The sequence below is a fragment of the Ambystoma mexicanum genome, chromosome 12, assembly GCF_040938575.1.
Source record: "Ambystoma mexicanum isolate Mex_15411 chromosome 12, UKY_AmexF1_1, whole genome shotgun sequence".
NCBI lineage: Eukaryota > Metazoa > Chordata > Amphibia > Caudata > Ambystomatidae > Ambystoma > Ambystoma mexicanum.
The window spans coordinates 836,373,064-836,388,182 of NC_090936.1; positions in this window are offsets into that span (position 1 = coordinate 836,373,064).

The following is a 15,119-nucleotide window of genomic DNA, read 5'->3' on the forward strand; positions in this document are numbered from 1 at the left end:
AGCTTAGTTTACCCGCAATCATAGGCATCTTTTGGAAATACATCTTTAAATTCCATAAATATCTTCCTCAATTCGTTTCTATCCTCATCGTTGTCACACGCATCCGCTAAGGAGATCTGCTCTTCTACCATTTTGGAAAATTCCGGAAAATGTTCTAGTAGTGGAATCTCGGCGCTTTCCTCTAGCTGTGTTGCTGTGTCTCTTTGTAAAGCTGCCACTTTAAATGTTTTGTCATGTCAGCTTCCATTTCAATGGGCTGATTTTCCATTTCATTTTCACTTAAATCAAATGTTATACAACTCTCTTGATAACAGCACACTGTCTCACTTGAATCATAAGGGTACACAGAATGAATTCTAAATATTCCTTTGGGCTGAGAGTCCAGGTATTCTGGCAACTCACCCATGGCATCTACATACTTCACCATCACCATGTTATTTAGATCTGCAGCATAATGTGATTTTTGTATGACCATTCCTAATGGGGAGTTTTCCTCTAAGTGAATATCTTGACAACCCTTATAATTTCCATAATTCTTACAGGCCCTTCACCAATATCTACCAATGGAATGTATTCATAATCCAGGCCTTGCTGTTTTATGGATTCATTCAGGCATACAAATGCATCAGAGTCTTTCATCTGCTGTCCATTTTTGCATTTCAGTGTTATTGCAAACTGTTTTGTAAATGCAGGAATAATAGTATCTTTCCTCATTTGTAGTTCAATTGCATAAGGAACCAGTTGTGCAAAATGATAAGCCCTTCTTTTGTCTTCAAATTCAGGTGCCGGCCCACCTAGGCGTGACCATATTTTTTGATTAAGGAAATCTAACACCATACACATTCTGTGCATGATGTCATTGCCCATGTAAAAATAATTTTGTCCTCCACTCACTATCCATACATTACGGTAAATTGTTTTCTGCCCAATGCTAATTTTAAGCATACATCTGCCTGCAATTCGGTTTTCAAAGTCTGGACTGTCCAACCCAGAAACATATTGATTTTTAATCCAAATTTCGGGATTTCCTCCCTCTCCATTATTTTTTGCAACAATTTCTCATTAATGAAGCTCCTCTCCTGTTCAAGCGCTAAAGTGTCTTTTATTGTTTTAAAACAGTCATTTATACCAACATGAACCCATGGTTGCTCATCTTCCATGTGTATTTCAGCAAGAGTGGTAATGTGTTTTTCTGAATCTGCTTTAGGAGTAATATTTTGTTTGCATATCTTTTCTTTTAAATAAAAACGTAATGTGTGCTCATCTATGGCGGTCTGCCAATTTTTCCTTGGGTCCAAGTATATTTGTACAGGTAGTTTTTCATTGTCACTCTGCATTTTGTCTTGACACATTAATATAACAGTGACACTAGGTATGCAACTATTCTGGAGATATATCTCCACAGCATCATTTGTTTTGGCAACGGTGTGACATTCATTTATGTTGCTGTTTTGTGATTTTAGTTTCTTAGGTCTCAATGGTTTTTTGGTTAAGGACCACAGCACTCAATTCACCCCATCTATGAGAGGAGACAATTTTTTCAGGCAATCTGTCCCCATCAGAAAAGGAATTTCACAAATAGATGTGATCAATACCTGTTGTTTCATTCTGTGCTTTCCTATTTTTATGTCAACCTCAGTTACACCTATGATGGGCACCTCCTCCCCATTAAAGTTATGTACTGGACCTTGATTTTCCTTCACTGTGATCTGATTATGTGGGGATCTACCTTCATTGATACTCTTTACCAGATCCTTGGACATAATTGTGGCCTGTGCGCCAGTGTCAATCATTGCAAATGTTTGGCATTTTTCTTCTACAGTGATGGGAGCATAATACCTGTCATCAACTTCCTCTAGTACACATAAGAAGTGTGAATTCTTACTGATTTCAGGACTCACCTTTCTCAGGCCTTTTTCACTTTTGGCTAAGCACATTGGTAAATGGAAAGACATTTTTCCCTCCTTTTTACCCATTTCTGCGCAAGAGACTTTATTCATTTCTCCATGTTCAGAGGTTTTTTGGAGTGTGGCCACTGTTCGCCTATCCATCCAGGTATCATCAGAGGCCACATTACAACCCTCCAACTGAACATGTGTAACAACATCATTCAGCAATCTGTCATTGTTTAATTATGTGCATTTGTGATCATTTAGTGTGGTACCAGCCCTTTCAGCCTCTTCAAAAATATGTGGCTCAAATAATTCTTCAGGTGATTGGCATGTACCCTCCTTTGGAGTATTTCCTTTTTCTGCCTGTGTTTGGTCATTGTTTTGACTGCCGAGGGAAGAAATCATAGCATCCACACTTACTCCCTGTTTACTGGTGTTCCCCATGCATGAGTCATTTTTCTTAAATCTGTCTCTTTGTTCTCTTGGAGTTTCAGGTTTTCTTATTTCATTTGTACAAATCTCCAATGTTTGATTTAGCTCTAGGTTAAACCGTACCTCTCTTTTACAAGTATTTGCACTTTCTGTTACATGTTCATTTACTGGCATTTTCAGTTTTAAATCATTAGACATCTCAGAATCATTATGCAAAATTACATCAGAGCAATCTGTCTTTTCGGCACTGCAGGTATCATAAGTACTTAGTCACTTTTCAGAAGCCCCCCGGTCGTTGCTATGGCCATCAGCCCCCTCTTTAGATGGTTGTTTTTGCGCTGTATAGAGCTTTCCTATTTGTTCAGCTAACATTTTCACTTGGGCCTCGAGGCAATGGAACCTTTCCATCCCTCTAGAATCCTCTTTCTGTGGCCTAGGTCGATATTGGTTGTTTTCCCCCTGATTAGATCTATTCTGATACCTCTCATGTGAGTGATTTCTATTGGGATAGTTTCTGAACTCTTGATTCATTTGTGGAGGGGAGCGGGGTGCACCCATCCTTTGGTTGTAGTCCCCTGGTGGGGAATCATTGTACTGATGTGGAGTGTAATTCATGTTCTGTTTCATGTCCTGTCTCTCATGTTGTGGGTACTGACCCCTATGTTGATTCCCATTATCAACAAATCGATTCACATATCGGGGTATATCCTGATTACCATATATAATAGTGTTGGGATCAAATTTGCTCTGTGTCCCCAATGTCTGGTAGGGACCATCATTTCTTTGATCTTGATTTTGTCTCTGATTATAGTTCATACCTGACATATCAGGCCGATAGCCTGCCCGGGGCCTATCTCCTAAATACCTAGGACTGATGTAGCTCTCCCTATTACTAGGATCATGTGATTGAAACATTGGTGCAGAGCGTGATGACCTTTGTTGATTAATCCTTTGTTCAGGTGCCAAATTATTTTTACCTGGACTTTGAGCAGACTCAAGGGACGTTTTAGCTGACCTGATTTCCATCACTGTTGCTGAGGGTTCTTTAGATTTAGGTCTAGTATCTTTCATTTTATCACTTTCGCTACCCTGACAATAGAGTACCTCATATAGTTTTGTGCTTTGATGCACAATCCACTCAAGGGACTTGTCACGATCAAATTCACGAACCAATTGGGATATGATGTCTTTCTGTAGCCAATAGAAGTAGGCGGTTTTAAATTCATTAGAATTGGGGTCAAAAGATACATCAAAGCGAGAAAATGCTCTTTTTAAATCTTGTAAAAACTGGCGAGGGGATGTATTAGTCCCAGCAGTAAGTGTGTAAGCAACTTTCTTTGCCTCCTGTAATGACTGGAAAGGAGTAAAATGACGCCTAATTTCTTTTTCAAACTCCACCCATGTCATATTCTGCTGTTCATTTAATCCCCTTATGATGCTGGCCGTCGGAGCATCTAAAGTTAAATGAAAATATTGTCTGTACTGTTCCTTAGGTATCTGGAGTGCTTTAAAAATGTCATGAACTGCTTCTAAGTGATCCTCAATGAAGCATTCCCCTCCTTTTTTAAATGGTTTGATGAGAGCTTTAATAGATTTCATTATTTTTATGGGGCTACTTTTTGCAATGCATGGAATTGCACTACTTGGTGACTCAATCCCGGTTCCAGGTGTATGGGATTGGTGGCTGCCCCCAATGGGAGTATCAAATCCCCCAAGGGCGCTGCAACCAAGTTTAGTCACTGGCCCAGTCATTGGAGCACTAGCTCTTTGGGCAGAACTAGAATTCACCTCCACTCCATTGAATGTAGTACCCTGCCGCCTCTCCTGGGACCTGGAATGCACATTTGTTGTTCTAAGTCTTTGCACTTTTTAAGGAGCCTGCGTGCTTCATTTTGCAGATAGTTGTTTTCATCACTCATTTATTACCTCCTGCATGTCGCACATTTGCATTTGTTATTCATTGAATTCTTTGTTTCTCTTGTCTCGTTCTTGAATCATTTTAACCATTTCTTGCTCTGCACCTTGGAGATCACTTTCTTTCTCAAAATTTTCTTTTTGTAAAATCTGCATTTCTGAAACAATCTCATCTTTATCCTGTCTAATGTGATCCGCTAAGTCTTTTAAATGTACCAATTCTTGCTCACTGTCTTCAAACTGTTTCTTGCTTTTGGACAACTGAATATCAAAATCTCTGCATTTTAATTGCATGTCTTTCTGACATCCTTCTAATTCTGTTCTTAACATCTCCTCTTTTTTACTTGCCCCACCTAAGTCAGTCTTTAACCTGTTAATTAGCTGGGTATCATTTTCTTGCATTCGCAGGGACCTATTAAAAATAAACCATATTTTGGCACATAGCCGTATTAAACAGTCTTTCCCTGCACTTTTATCGGCTGCATTCAATAACCTTGTAAGGCAGACCTGAATTATGCTGCCTTCTGCAAAAATATTGTCTAGTTTTTCTTTCTGCACCTCACCCTGAATGCGGTCATGCCATTCTGAGGTACTGTTCGATGACCACGTCCCATGTGCAAACAACTTTGCCTCTAAATATTGCACTAAGTCTGAGAATGTGGTTTCCCTTTGTGACATTCTGAAATTCGTTTTTGGTGACACACTGTTATTATGAAATGTGTTCCCTTTAATGTACAGATGGCAGTGTGAGACACTCTTGCCACGCTCAGTAGGTGCTCTATGATCACTTTCCCGGCCTGCAACGCACCATAAATATGTAGGGTATTTTGTATAGATTTGGGGCGTAGCGGTATTTTCTTACCGCCAAAATGAAAATAATTCAGTAATAATCACTCTTTGCATTCAGATTAGATTTGGTATACAGTACTACAGTATACATACATTATTTCAGCACACTGATACATTTAGTGGTATACATTATGTTGGTATGTGTTATTGGTATGTGTGGTTGATGGTATTTTTGGTGAGCATAATTCCTTTGTTTTATTTGTGGCCCCAATATCCAGAACCCCTTATTTTTGTTTAGATTGTTCGTGTTATCACTAGAGAGACCTCAGGCCTACATTTCAGAAATACCACATTTTCATTTTTAGTGTGCCACCATGGGCAATTTCTCACTGAATTATTTACAACAGCGAGCTAACACGTGGTACAACACTCACTATTTTATACACAACAGTGAACTATGTCCCGGTTCTCTATTTCTGCTGACTCATTTACCTTCAGCAGGCTATAACACACACAGTTATTTATAATTGCTCATACTGAATGAAATCGTGCACACAGCTGCAGCCAAGTCTTATTTTTAGCTACCTTACAAATGACAATTGCACTGTCTAAATATCATCAGCACTGTAATGGTAAATGCACAAAGGAAAGAGAAAATAAAACACACTACCCGTCTGCTTTCAGATATTTTTGTGTATTATAAAAATTGCATTTAATACGATCTTACTCTTTTTACAGAGATAAATGAAATAGCACAGTCAACATTATCTGTAACAAAATGAGAAGAGGGCGACGAGAACAGTTGCAACATTAAACATGTTGATAAAAAACTGGAATTCTTTCTACTACACTGAATGAATAGTTTCGCACTCATGCACACTACCCCCGTACTTTGCAATGTTTAATTACCTAATCTGTTCAGCATGTGAAATTCTTCGGCTGGTCGCCTTCTGGATCAATGTTTGAGTGATTTCAGCATCATTTTCAATGAACTTTCTGTTATAGCCTGTCATTCCTAATACACTTTTCACCCCTTTCACATTTTTAGGGTCTTTTAGGTTTTGTATGGCCTCTATTTTCTTCTTTTGTGGATTTAGTCCATGTTCAGTTAGTTCATGGCCTAGAAAATTCACTTTTTTCTTGCACCATTGTGCTTTTTGTAAAGACACTTTGGCACCTGCTTTCTGCAATTGGCCAAGCACATGTCTTATTTCATCACAATGTTTTTTTGAGCTTTCATTTTTCATCAGGACATCATCCACATAAACTATGGTTCCTCTTTCCGCTGCATCAGGCATGGCCTTCCTCAAAAATATTCCAAATTCACTCCCACTATTAACGTCCCCGGACAGAGTTGTAACCCATGCGTATTAAGTCCTGTCAAATGTAAAGGAAAATAAATTCTGTATCTCCTCTGCCAATGGCACGCACCAATATCCAGAGGTGAGATCTAATGTGGTAAACACTTTTGAACCATGTACCTGAGCTGGGCCCTGATCAATGAATGGCAGTGGCCATCTGGATACTGGTACTCTTTTATTTAACTCCCTCAAGTCTGCACATAGCCGCCATTGACCATTTGGCTTTAACACACCTAAAATGGGCGTGTTGGATGTGCTATGGATAGGCCTGATGATTCCTCGCGATTCTAAATTTTTAATAATCTCTGCCAATGATTCTAAACATGCCAGCGGTAGTCTATACTGGCGTACAAATACTGGACTTCTGCTACACCCTTCCGGAAGTGTGGCCACATGTAACTTAGTTTACCCGCAATCATAGGCATCTTTTGCAAATACATCTTTAAATTCCATAAATATCTTCCTCAATTCGTTTCTATCCTCATCGTTGTCACACGCATCCGCTAAGGAGATCTGCTCTTCTACCATTTTGGAAAATTCCGGAAAATGTTCTAGCATTGGAATCTCGGCGCTTTCCTCTAGCTGTGTTGCTGTGTCTCTTTGTAAAGCTGCCACTTTTAAATGTTTTGTCATGTCAGCTTCCATTTCAATGGGCTGATTTTCCATTTCATTTTCACTTAAATCAAATGTTATACAACTCTCTTGATAACAGCACACTGTCTCACTTGAATCATAAGGGTACACAGAATGAATTCTAAATATTCCTTTGGGCTGAGAGTCCAGGTATTCTGGCAACTCACCCTTGGCATCTACATACTTCACCATCACCATGTTATTTAGATCTGCAGCATAATGTGATTTTTGTATGACCATTCATAATGGGGAGTTTTCCTCTAAGTGAATATCTTGACAACCCTTATAATTTCCATAATTCTTACAGGCCCTTCACCAATATCTACCAATGGAATGTATTCATAATCCAGGCCTTGCTGTTTTATGGATTCATTCAGGCACACAAATGCATCAGAGTCTTTCATCTGCTGTCCATTTTTGCATTTCAGTGCTATTGCAAACTGTTTTGTAAATGCAGGAATAATAGTATCTTTCCTCATTTGTAGTTCAATTGCATAAGGAACCAGTTGTTCAAAATGATAAGCCCTTCTTTTGTCTTCAAATTCAGGTGCCGGCCCCCCTAGGCGTGACCATATTTTTGATTAAGGAAATCTAACACCATGCACATTCTGTGCATGATGTCATTGCCCATGTAAAAATAATTTTGTCCTCCACTCACTATCCATACATTATGGTAAATTGTTTTCTGCCCAATGCTAATTTTAAACATACATCTGCCTGCAATTCGGTTTTCAAAGTCTGGACTGTCCAACCCAGAAACATATTGGTTTTTAATCCTAAATTTCGTGATTTCCTCCCTCTCCATTATTTTTTGCAACAATTTCTCATTAATGAAGCTCCTCTCCTGTTCAAGCGCTAAAGTGTCTTTTATTTTTTTAAAACAGTCATTTATACCAACATGAACCCATGGTTGCTCATCTTCCATGTGTATTTCAGCAAGAGTGGTAATGTGTTTTATAACACTATATAATGGTGTTGGGATCAAATTTGCTCTGTGTCCCCAATGTCTGGTAGGGACCATCATTTCTTTGATCTTGATTTTGTCTCTGATTATAGTTCATACCTGACATATCAGGCCGATAGCCTGCCCGGGGCCTATCTCCTAAATACCTAGGACTGATGTAGCTCTCCCTATTACTAGGATCATGTGATTGAAACATTGGTGCAGAGCGTGATGACCTTTGTTGATTAACCCTTTGTTCAGGTGCCAAATTATTTTTACCTGGACTTTGAGCAGACTCAAGGGACATTTTAGCTGACCTGATTTCCATCACTGTTGCTGAGGGTTCTTTAGATTTAGGTCTAGTATCTTTCATTTTATCACTTCCTCTACCCTGACAATATAGTACCTCATATAGTTTTGTGCTTTGATGCACAATTCACTCAAGGGACTTGTCACGATCAAATTCACGAACCAATTGGGATATGATGTCTTTCTGTAGCCAATAGAAGTAGGCGGTTTTAAATTCATTAGAATTGGGGTCAAAAGATACATCAAAGCGAGAAAATGCTCTTTTTAAATCTTGTAAAAACTGGCGAGGGGATGTATTAGTCCCAGCAGTAAGTGTGTAAGCAACTTTCTTTGCCTCCTGTAATGACTGGAAAGGAGTAAAATGACGCCTAATTTCTTTTTCAAACTCCACCCATGTCATATTCTGCTGTTCATTTAATCCCCTTATGATGCTGGCCGTCGGAGCATCTAAAGTTAAATGAAAATATTGTCTGTACTGTTCCTTAGGTATCTGGAGTGCTTTAAAAATGTCATGAACTGCTTCTAAGTGATCCTCAATGAAGCATTCCCCTCCTTTTTCAAATGGTTTGATGAGAGCTTTAATAGATTTCATTATTTTTATGGGGCTACTTTTTGCAATGCATGGAATTGCACTACTTGGTGACTCAATCCCGGTTCCAGGTGTATGGGATTGTTGGCTGCCCCCAATGGGAGTATCAAATCCCCCAAGGGCGCTGCGACCAAGTTTAGTCACTGGCCCAGTCATTGGAGCACTAGCTCTTTGGGCAGAACTAGAATTCACCTCCACTCCATTGAATGTAGTACCCTGCCGCCTCTCCTGGGACCTGGAATGCACATTTGTTGTTCTAAGTCTTTGCACTTTTTAAGGAGCCTGCATGCTTCATTTTGCAGATAGTTGTTTTCATCACTCATTTATTACCTCCTGCATGTCGCACATTTGCATTTGTTATTCATTGAATTCTTTGTTTCTCTTGTCTCGTTCTTGAATCATTTTAACCATTTCTTGCTCTGCACCTTGGAGATCACTTTCTTTTTCAAAATTTTCTTTTTGTAAAACCTGCATTTCTGAAACAATCTCATCTTTATCCTGTCTAATGTGATCCACTAAGGCTTTTAAATGTACCAATTCTTGCTCACTGTCTTCAAACTGTTTCTTGCTTTTGGACAACTGAATATCAAAATCTCTGCATTTTAATTGCATGTCTTTCTGACATCCTTCTAATTCTGTTCTTAACATCTCCTCTTTTTTACTTGCCCCACCTAAATCAGTCTTTAACCTGTTAATTAGCTGGGTATCATTTTCTTGCATTCGCAGGGACCTATTCAAAATAAACCATATTTTGGCACATAGCCGTATTAAACAGTCTTTCCCTGCACTTTTATCGGCTGCATTCAATAACCTTGTAAGGCAGACCTGAATTATGCTGCCTTCTGCAAAAATATTGTCTAGTTTTTCTTTCTGCACCTCACCCTGAATGCGGTCATGCCATTCTGAGGTACTGTTCGATGACCATGTCCCATGTGCAAACAACTTTGCCTCTAAATATTGCACTAAGTCTGAGAATGTGGTTTCCCTTTGTGACATTCTGAAATTCGTTTTTGGTGACACACTGTTATTATGAAATGGGTTCCCTTTAATGTACAGATGGCAGTGTGAGACACTCTTGCCACGCTCAGTAGGTGCTCTATGATCACTTTCCCGGCCTGCAATGCACCATAAATATGTAGGGTATTTTGTATAGATTTGGGGCCTAGCGGTATTTTCTTACCGCCATAATGAATATAATTCAGTAATAATCACTCTTTGCATTCAGATTAGATTTGGTATATAGTACTACAGTATACATACATTATTTCAGCACAGTGATACATTTAGTGGTATACATTATGTTCGTATGCGTTATTGGTATGCGTCGTTGATGGTATTTTTGGTGAGCATAATTCCTTTGTTTTATTTGTGGCCCCAATATCCAGAACCCCTTATTTTTGTTTAGATTGTTCGTGTTATCACTAGAGAGACCTCAGGCCTACATTTCAGAAATACCACATTTTCATTTTTAGTGTGCCACCATGGGCAATTTCTCACTGAATTACTTACAACAGCGAGCTAACGCGTGGTACAACACTCACTATTTTATATACAACAGTGAACTATGTCCCGGGTCTCTATTTCTGCTGACTCATTTACCTTCAGCAGGCTATAACACACACAGTTATTTATAATTGCTCATACTGAATGAAATCGTTCACACAGCTGCAGCCAAGTCTTATTTTTAGCTACCTTAAAAATGACAATTGCACTGTCTAAACATCATCAGCACTGTAATGGTAAATGCACAAAGGAAAGAGAAAATAAAACACACTACCCGTCTGCTTTCAGATATTTTTGTGTATTATAAAAATTGCATTTAACACGATCTTACTCTTTTTACAGAGATAAATGAAATAGCACAGTCAACATTATCTGTAACAAAATGAGAAGAGGGCGACGAGAACAGTTGCAACATTAAACATGTTGATAAAACACTGGAATTCTTTCTACTACACTGAATGAATAGTTTCGCACTCATGCACACTACCCCCGTACTTTGCAATGTTTAATTACCTAATCTGTTCAGCATGTGAAATTCTTCGGCTGGTCGCCTTCTGGATGTGGCAATTCCCTCTTCAAGCACCCCCAGTGAGAACAGGCATCTGCCGTTACTCAAACCGGGGATTATTGTCTGGAATTCCCAGTCTCTGCAGCAGTGCAGCTGGGATCTGCTTTTTCAATCAGGAACTCCACAGCCACCAGTCAGGTCTTTCTCCGAGCTGTGTAAAATGTATTCTGCTGTCCTTTTTCCTGAGATTCTTTAGCAAAGCTCTGTTACAGCCTGCCAAACGAGTTCAACCAATAAAATTCTATCATGTCCTACCCTCCTTCTCATTAACAATGGCTTGGTTTATACAGTTGCAACTGTAACCAAACTGATTTCCTGCTTATTCGAGTCTTTGCTTCCTGCAAATACTGTGGACAGAGCACAGATAGAAGCAAAGAAAAAAGAAAAAATCTGGATGCGCGTTTAAAATGACTTTCAGAGCCTGTCATTTTCCATCTTATTTTGCACTGGAGTACACATTATATTATTAATGAGTTAGAATCATTAGTATTGTTAATAAGGTTAGTTCATTAATCCTCAAGTGTGTCTCCTGCAACAGAGGAATTTCAGGTGGAGAAAAAATATATATGCTTTTAACTGTGAAAAAAATTATTTGCATTTTAAATGTAGAAATCGTTTTTGACTGAATAGCCTGTTTTCATTTACATGTCCATGACACACTGGCAACACATGCCTTGCTGTACCGCATTATAGCAATGCACCAAACCCATGAAGTGGTGCTGCATAAAAATAATGCTAAATACTCTTACACACCTCATGGTGAGGGCAAGGATGTTGAGGATGAGAGACGTGGGACTGCAAGGGTAGAAATAAAATCAGGTATACACTTGAACAGATGCAAACACTTTCTTCTTTGAGCGGGTGTGACAGATGTACTATATGACTGTATACAATTGTGTAAGGTAAGTGAAATCAAATGTGCTTAAAATAAGTTCTCAATCAATTCTTGCATTGCAAGTCATCCTTTCCTGCTTTATCATGGTCATTGTGCGGTGGCAACCGGACACCAGCATGTGTATTATCATCCTTCTTGGTGGGAAGTATGTTGCCATCCTGGGACAGAGGAGTATTTCTCCTAGTGCACATGTTGTGCAGAATTTTTTTTATTTTTATTTATTTGTATTGATAAAGCACACAAACTGCCCAGGGGCATCGTGGCGCTGTCACAGAGTGCTCAACTTGTATAGGCAGTACGACAGTATTGGGTACAAATGTTTAGCCAGGTATCATATGATGACAAAAGAAAGACACGTATACTATACTGTTACTATGGTTACAGTGCAACAGCATGAGAATACAGTCTAGTTAAATACACTAGCAGAACAGTAGGGTTTTTAGCGTTTTGTGGAAAGTGGTGTAAGATTTTTCATTCCTTAGTGTAGTAGGCAGGGCGTTCCAGTTTTTCGGTGCAAGGTATTGAAAGCTGGACCCTCCCGCTTTGATTCTTTTGAATGTGGGTACATATACCTGATTAGAGAGGTGGGATCTAGTTGGTTGGTTGGAGGAGTTGGGGGTGATTCTTTCAGATAGGTAGGGTGGGGCATCTGATAAGAGGCACCTGTGTGTGATGGCCATTGATTTGAAGAGTATACGTTCCTTAACTGGTAGCCAATGGGCTTATTTCCTGGCTTGAGAGATATGTTTCCTTTTGGGAATGCTCAGCGCTGCCCTTTGTGCATTATTCTGAGTGACTTGTAGTTTTTTTTAGGTTTTTTGCATAGGTGCCCGGGAATAGGACATTGCAGTTATCCAGTTTAGGGCCTACTGTAGCTCTGGCGATGGATGGGCAGTTTTTTGTAGAGAGAAAGGGTTTGACTGCGTTGATCACCTTGGTGGTGAGTGCGGCTGACGAGGCTATGGCGTTGACTTGGCGGGACATTGTTAGTGAAGCATCTAGGTAGACACCTAGGGTTTTAACAGTTGTGGAAACTGTGATGGTGGAGTTGTCAATGTTAAAGGTTTTGTATTGCGGTGGGAGTTTATTGAGAGTTTCACTATTACCTACTGGGAGGATCTCAATTTTGTCACCATTTAGGCAGAGTCCGTTGGCAGCCATCCAGGTCTGGATGGCTGAGTAGATTTTAGTTAGGGCTGCCACATCTTCTTCGTAGGTTCCACTTAGTGGGAGTAGTACCTGCGTGTCATCAGCGTAATTGGTCTACGCTATGTTGTGACAGTCGAGATCATTGAAGAGTGGGAGGGTGAATATGTTGTAGAGAGTAGGGGCGGTGCATGAGCCCTGAGGGATGCCGCAGTGGATGGTAATGGGGGAGGCAGATGCTGTGTCTGAGAAGACTTTCATGAGTCTTCTGTTTAGGAAGGAGGCCACCCAAGCAATGGCTTCTGGGGAGAAATGTGCTTCGTTTTTTAGGTGCATGCCTAGGATATCATGGTTGACGTGGTCAAAGGCAGCTGACAGGTCCAGAAGGAGGAGAAGTGACAGTTTGCCTGTGTCCATGATGTCGCTGAATTGTATTTTTAGATCGAGTAGGGCGGACTAGGTCCCGTGTCCTGGTCGGAAGCCTGACTGTCTTTTGCCTAGGATGTGGTTTGCTTCTAAGTATTCCTGAATTTGCGCATAGGCAACTTTGTCCCGGATCTTAAGCAAGAATGGTACGATGGTGATGGTCCTATAGTTATTTGCAATTTATGTGTCCAGGGTAGGTTTTTTAGAACGGGGCACACCGAGGCTTCTTTTAGACTGTCTGGAACCATGTTGGAGTTGAAGGAGGTGTTAATGAAGGACTTGAGAAAAGGGACGAGTGTTTCTGCGCACTCTTTGATTAGTTTAGCTGGGCATGCGTCTCCTTTGCAGTTGGAGGGCTTAATCCTATTCATTATCTCAGATTTCTGTTATTTCCCTGAATTTGAACGGTGTTATGGGGACTTTGGTGGTCGGGGGCCCTGTGCTAGGGGTAATGCTGAGATAATTCTGTGCTGGTGGTGAGTTTGATGTGATGTGACAGGTTTTTGTTATGCTCCTTGATTTTTTCTTCCAGGAGTTCGATTTTGTTTAATAGGGCAGATTCTATTGTGTTCCACCAGGTTTGGTCTTTGACGATCTCATGAGATTTAGTAGCTGGTGTGGTAAGTTCTTTGTAGATGGTGAAGAGTTCTTTGGATTTGGAACTGGCATTTGTGATTCTTTCATTATAGGATGCTGATTTCGGATATATATGGCTTTCTTGTAGTCGGAGGTAATTTTTTTGTACGATGATAACGTGGCTGGGGAGGGTGATCTCTGCCAGATGGCCAGCGCTTTACGTTTCTGAGAGCGGAACTCTTTTAGTTCAGAGGAGAACCAGTTGTTGGAGTATTTCACTGTTTTGGCTTTTTTGTTTTGTAGAGGGGCAATGATGTCTAGTGCGGAGCTTATGGTGTGCTTGTAGATATCTGCTAGCACTGATGAGTCAGAGGATTTGAGATCTGTATTAAGGGTGCTGAGGTGTGGTATGATCTTGTCTTTAGTGAGGTTTTTAGCACTTCTTCCCAAGGCTGGGGGGGAGGGGTTAGGCTTGTTGGCCTTAGTGGTGGTGGTGGGGATGAGGAAATGAATGAGGCGATGGTCTGAACATGGGATAGGGGTGATGGGGCTGATGTCAACATCACAATTGTGGTCAGCTATCCAATCAAGGATGCGCCCTTTGTCATGTGTGGGTGGGTTTATGTTTTGGTCAAAGCCTAGTTCCTGTAGGGCTTGGGAGAGAGATTTGGCTGGTTTGTCTTTTTTGTCATTAAATCCAAGGTTGAGATCTCCTAGAAGGATACTTTTAGAGGTGATTGTTAGGTTTTCTGCCAGGAGGTGTGTAAGGTTCTCCTGGAACTCCAATAGTGGGCCAGGTGGGTGGTATACCAGGTTGATGGTAATGCTGAAGTTGGGGGAGATGGTGATTTTTATAGCAAGGGAATCAGTGTTGCCACCAAAGTTAGATGGGGTTTGTCTGGCCCCTAGGTGATCTTTCATGATGAGTGCTACACCTCCTCCTACGTAGGTGAGTCGGTCTTGCCTGATGATGGAGTAGCCCTGCGCTATGGCTAGGGTAAGGGAAGGCCCTGCGGCACTGCGTATCCATGTCTTGGTAATATCTGGAAAATCTAAATCCAAGTTAGTTATGAGTTCTGGGATTTCCATGGCATGTGCCGGCATGGATCTGGTGTTAATCAAGGCACATTGCAGGTTCTGGGG